Source organism: Macrobrachium rosenbergii, chromosome 2, assembly GCF_040412425.1.
Source record: "Macrobrachium rosenbergii isolate ZJJX-2024 chromosome 2, ASM4041242v1, whole genome shotgun sequence".
NCBI classification, from domain to species: domain Eukaryota; kingdom Metazoa; phylum Arthropoda; class Malacostraca; order Decapoda; family Palaemonidae; genus Macrobrachium; species Macrobrachium rosenbergii.
In genome coordinates this window covers 32213163-32219883 of record NC_089742.1, presented here as the reverse complement: position 1 = coordinate 32219883, position 6721 = coordinate 32213163, and positions in this window count along the sequence as shown.

Sequence of the window (6721 nt, the reverse complement as noted above, 5' to 3'; positions counted from 1 at the left end):
ATAATCAATGAAAATATTAAAGCTGTTAATATGATGAATTCTTGGAATTAAAAAAAAAAAAAATAATGGGTATTCCTTCACCTTAGCATCGAATCCACTTTCATTGGTCAACTGGAATATTCGGTGTATCTCCTCCACCCCCACCCCCTCTCTCTCTCTCTCTCTCTCTCTCTCTCTCTCTCTCTCTCTCTCTCTCTCTCTCTCTCTCATACTTATACCAGGACATTTCTTCCTGACCTGGGATCATCTATATATGTTCCCCTTCCATTAGGAGGTTCCTCTCTCTCTCTCTCTCTCTCTCTCTCTCTCTCTCGCCGTGAATACTTGATACTTATCCCTGGACATTTCTTCTTGACCTTTTTAATCCCTTTTAAGATAACCTCTTCCCCTCTCCATAGGGATTATTCTAATCCCGTCTTAAATGACTTGGTATACTCTTTTTTTTTTTTACCTTTTCTCAAACCACTTTATTTAAGTAAACAATCACCTACTTTTGAGGAGAGAGAGAGAGAGAGAGAGAGAGAGAGAGAGAGAAATATTACTTATAGGCTTTTATGCTTGAATTCCCATGCTTAACTGTTGCTAGGCAGTGGATAGTAAGCATATAGTACTATAATTTTATTCATGACAAAGTTGGAAAACCATTCCGTACATGGACTACGGTTTATGCAGTTACAAAGATTAATAGCAAAGAATGTACGTATGTATGTAAGTGAATCCCACAGGAACATGAGAGGCAGAAGTTGGGTAACAAGCGCTTTCACGTTGATTAACGCATCGTTTGGGCACAAATGAGACACAAATGAAAAGAAGGTTACAAAGTAAACAGAAAGATCAAGAATACCAGATGGTCAGTTGTCAAAGAGTAATAAACAGAAAGATAATCCTGGATCAAGTAGTCACAAACTGAAACCATAGACCTAACTGCAAGAGAGGAGTTAGGTCTATGGTTTTATTTAGTGGCCGCTTGATCCCGGATTATCCTGGATTATCTTTCTGTTTATTGCCCTTTGACAATTGACCATCTGGTATTCTTGTTCTTTTTGTTTAGTTTGTAACCTTCTCTTCATCTGTGTCTCATCTGTGCCCAGACGATGCGTTAATAAACGTGAAAGCTCTTGGTACTGAACTTTTGCCTGTCATTTTCCCTTGGGATTCGCATATACACTGAAGTTACGTGCATCTACTGTGATCTTTTAAGCATGTATGTATGTATGTTTCACATTCTCCTCACTGCCTGTTGTGCTTATGACTTCGCAAGTTAGTAAAGTTAGGAAAATCCAAGGCATATTCTTGTAGAGATAAATATTATGTAATTGACAGACTTGCAAGAGACAAGGACACCAATTGGTCAGGCTACCTCCTTACCACCGTGAATATAATGCCACCGAGCTAATACGGGCGCAAGAGAAATGTGAAGCATCAAATGAAAATAATTTCAAGAGGAACACGTGAGTCATCTGAATCTGAATAAAAAAAAATGGGCAATGGATTCGATATCTGTTGACAGCTGGGCCCGTGTCTATTTAAATAACGAATTGTCCTAGACCACATGGAATCCCACAAAAGCATGATCTAGAATAATATTAAATTATAAATGGGCGGAACATATATGGCTTACGTAACCCATAGGAAGTATGGAAGTCTGGGACTAAGCTAAGACGAAATTGCAAACTGATGCCATCTATTGGATCCTGAGAGAGACACAAATAACCTGCTTCTGCTTTGCTTCATACCAGAAACTGACAGATTATTGTGCTAAGGCAGAAGGGAGACCGACCCTGTGTCTGTCGTCCCAATTATATTTATATGTATGATATATTTATATATTTATATGTATATTTATATACTGGTATACGTACAAGCCAATATTAAAACAACTCACTATACTGTACAGTGTATTTTGGCTTCCATGTTCATACCATCAGTGCATTATCTATTCACACGAATTCCCTCACACAGTTTGACGTCACAATACGAGTCTTTAAAAGTAGTATAGCAAACAGTTTGCAATTTTAATCGTAGTTAACCCGGGCTAGAAAGAACATTTCCAATATTGATGATTGTAATCAAAACGTTACTTTATGCCTATAATATGCTTCGTTGCATAATGTTTCGAGGGCCATCAAGTTCCTACACTTACAAAATTCACAAGGAGGGAAATTCGATAGTGGCACCACCTTTAATATTCAATATCTTTAACATTTGTACCTTTACTTATAGACCAGTATTTGCTAGGAATCACGCAAAAACATTAGTCAGAATAAAATTAAATTAACTGGGCAAAAAAATTGTATGGTTTCTTAACCTAGAGATTGTAAGAAATTCTATGCTTGAGATCAGGCAAGAAAGCAGGGTATTTGGTCTGATAAACACTAAATCATGGAGTGAGAAAATAAGTCCACACAATAAATGATAAAAAGATGATCATTTAGTTTCAGAGATGGAACGGGGCTTATATCAAGACAGGATATAAATTTACTACAGATAACACCTTGTAATGTTAAACAGTCAATTGTGGAGGGGAATGATTTACATCCCCATAAGTAAGGGGAAAGATGGAGATATAAAATGAAGCTTCAGACTTGAGGATACCAGGAACACACTGCCGAACGCACATTTCGGTGGAAATGGAAAGGAATTCCATATTCAGGTCAGGCTTTAACTGACAATTTCTTCGAATGATAAATTACACAATGCATATAATGAATTTTCCAGGTATTACCCCTTTCTGAAACCCATTTAAGCTATAATCTCTCCAATAAAAATCCTCTTTGTACTCTCTCTCTCTCTCTCTCTCTCTCTCTCTCTCTCTCTCTCTCTCTCTCTCTCTCTCTCTCTCTCTATACCTTTAGCAGCAATGCCTGAGGAACGTAATTGCATAATGAAATGTGCTTCCATTAAACTTCTGGTAATATCGCCGACCTCTCTCTCTCTCTCTCTCTCTCTCTCTCTCTCTCTCTCTCTCTCTCTCTCTCTCTCTCTCTCTCTCTCTATACCTTTAGCAGCAATGCCTGAGAAACGTAATTGCATAATGAAATGTGCTTCCATTAAAACTCGATTAATATCGTCAGACCTGCTCAAAACTCTCAGTTATCTGTGTGTGTGTGTGTGTGTGTGTGTGTGTGTGTGTTATGGTAGTAATACAGTTAAGAAGGTCACAAATAAATGTATTTATGAACGTTTAAAAAACAGCTACATTAATGAACATGATATCAAATTATCATGTATCTCAAGATATCGTATTCTGAACGATTAGTTTTATTTGCAAGTAATTGATCTCGACTGAATCCTTCCCCTAACATACTTTAAAACACAACGGATTCTCCGTTTATCAAGTGTAAGACACAGCAAGAGTGCTCTTTCAGTAAGACCCTAGCGTACGTCAGACTGGAAAGACCATTATTACGAAGGGCAAAACATTCAGTCAACATGAAAAATTAATTTTTCATGCGAAAAGAAAATGACTTTCGTTTGTGTGTAATGTGTAAATTTACTCCAGGCATCTCTTCAGGATTTATTGTAGACAGAATTAAACTAATACGCCTGGCACAAACGCTGATTTATGCATACATCTAAACACTTCCTCCCCGACTGTTAACAATCAAATCACCTAAGTTGTAAAAAACGGCAAGCTGCTGCCATCTATTGGTCGCCGAGAGAAGTCTATCCGGTTTGTTGCCCAGTCTTTGGTTCACTGGACAGTCGACCTTCTCTGTCTTCACTTTCGTACCTCATACCAGAAATTAATAGCTATACTTTTTTTTTCTTTCCCCCGGCAGGTGCGAAAGTACCATAAACTATTCGTTTTGGACTTTCGCCTTTTTACTATTCCTGTCATTTCGATTATATCTATATAAACGATGTTTTTATACATGTGTAAGTATAATCAAATGATAGAACTTCTTATTATAGCTAATTTGATTAAGGATCCTATATTTTATAAATTGTATCATTATAAAAATTCCCTCACTCTGTTTGACGTGACAATGAACGATAAGAAAGATCGTTTAGCAAAGAAGTGAATTTTAATCGTGGTTAACTCTGGGTTAGGGGAAATTCCTTCAGTACTGACGGTTGTAAGTTAGTAAAGATCATGAGTTAACTTCTTATTAATATACTTCGTTGCATAAGTAAGTCAAAAGAACTACATTAAAATAACAAGTAAAATATGCGCCAAAGTTTCTTCAGCGCAATCGAGTTTTCTGTACAGCCGCTACAGCGTATAACCAAGGCCACCGAAAACAGATCTATCTTTCAGTGGTCTCGGTGTCATGCTGTATGAGCCGCGGCTCAAGAAACTTTAACCACGCCCCGGTGGTGGCATATCCTATATCGTTGCCAGACGCACGATTATGGCTAACTTTAACCTTAAAAAAAAAAACACTGAGGCTAAAGGGCTGCATGGTATATTTGATGATTGGAGGGTGAATGATCAACATACCAATTTGCAGCCCTCTAGCCTCAGTAGTTTTTAAGATCTGAGGACGGACAGAAAAAGTGCGGATAGAAAAAAGTGCGGACAGAATAAAGCGCGGTCGGACAGACAAAGCCGGCACAGTAGTTTTCTTTTATAGAAAACTAAAAAGGAGTTACTTTACTGAAGAGTATGTTTACTGATTTTCGTTTGTAAGGCATAACAAACCTTCTACTTCTTTGAGGTGAGGATGTCAGTCAGATTATGGAATAAAAAAAAAAAAAAATAATTTTTCTTAATGAAGCGGTCCAGAATTTTGTAAACACACCAGGAATTCGTGGAAATCTTCAAGGACCAAGGAACGGTACCGAAGACCATAGAAAGAAGTAATCAGTGGAATTAGACAAACAACAGCAAAAACAACCTTGTGTTTTCATTTGATCTTTTTTTTTGTTTCGTTTTGTTTAGTTTGCAGGTATTGTCTTCCCTAATTAGCTCATTAGCGACTTCTTGATGAATATTGCCGCAACAGGTTTTTAGGAAGTTCAATAAAAGCAGCGACTAAACCTCTCCTTTCGAACTGAGTAATTTACTCTGCTAAAGGATGTTAATGAAAGACAAATTCTTTTTGATTCCTTGCTTTTATTAGTCAAGCTCTCATTGAGTAATTTTTAATATGCTGAAATTTTCCTTAGCAGAGGAAAATGAGAGGAAAATCAACCCACATGAAGGATTATTGTTGCATAAAATCAGATATCAACATGAGTGAATTATTTATAGCTTTAAGAGGAATATTTTGAATCGGATGGCAGGACAGAGAGAAATAATAATTGCAAAGGAAATTACGGATAATCTTGAGGTAATAAATTCTACGTTTACACTTTCTGTCGTCCAGCCCCTGTCCAGCCTGTCTCGCCAATAATAGTATGGATATATCTGTAACTTAATAACGATATCACAGTACTGATAATCTTGATGACAGAATTTCACGTTTCACTAGAATGTCGTGAAAACCAGATTTCGTCTCTTATTTTCTTGATTTTTAAGCAACATTATCAGATTAAAATGTCCAAAAATTAATTTACATACGTTAACCTATGTATTATATATATATATATATATATATATATATATATATATATATATATATATATATATATATATATATATATATATATATATTAATATATATATATATATATATATATATATATATATATATATATATATATATATATATATATATATATATATATATATATATATATATATATATATATATATATATATATATATATATATTTATATATATATATATATATATATATATATATATATATATATATATATATATATATATATATATATATATATATATATATATATATATATATATATATATATATATATATATATATATATATATGTATGTATATATATACATATATGTGAGTAACGTTTCCCAGTTGCCTGAAAAAGATAAAGGAATAAAAAATAAAATTCAGTTTCCCATCAGGAGAAAATGTGTGTGAAAACTCCGTAGAGTATTTAACGTTGGTCGTTGAGTACATTGGAATTATCAGGTCAAATCATTTATTTATTTATTTCTTTTTTAATGAACGGTTTGAAAGGGAAACTAAATATTACTGCTCATTAAGACTGGAAATGTTCAGCGAAGTTTCTCCATAGCAACAAGCAGTTTAATTTGTTTAATTTTACTGGATAATTTCTCAGCTTCTTTGCATGTAGGAATCTAATTTGTTTATTTAACTAAGTACTCATTTTTATGTTTTTATCTTCAGGCTTACTTATCTCCCGTTACCTTTTTCTCATTTTCTTGTATAAGCATAATAACCTACATGGAAACAACAACAATAACAACAACAACAACAACAATAATAATAATAATAATAATAATAATAATAATAATAATAATAATAATAATAATTATTATTATTATTATTATTATTATTATTATTATTATTATAATAATAATAATAATAATATAATAATAATAATAATAATAATAATAATAATAATTATATTATTATTATTATTATTATTATTATTATTTTTTATTATTATTATTATTATTATTATTATTATTATTATTATTATTATTATTATTATTCACCTGGAATGTACCAAAAGTTCAATCAATACATAGAAAAATCAGAGAAATTAACAAAATACTGTAACGACAACTGGGGCAAAAGTAAAAAGTAATTCTAATTTTAAACATTTCAAGGACCGTGGCAACACTATTTCACTTGACTGTGTTAGCACACCTGGCAGTTAGAACAC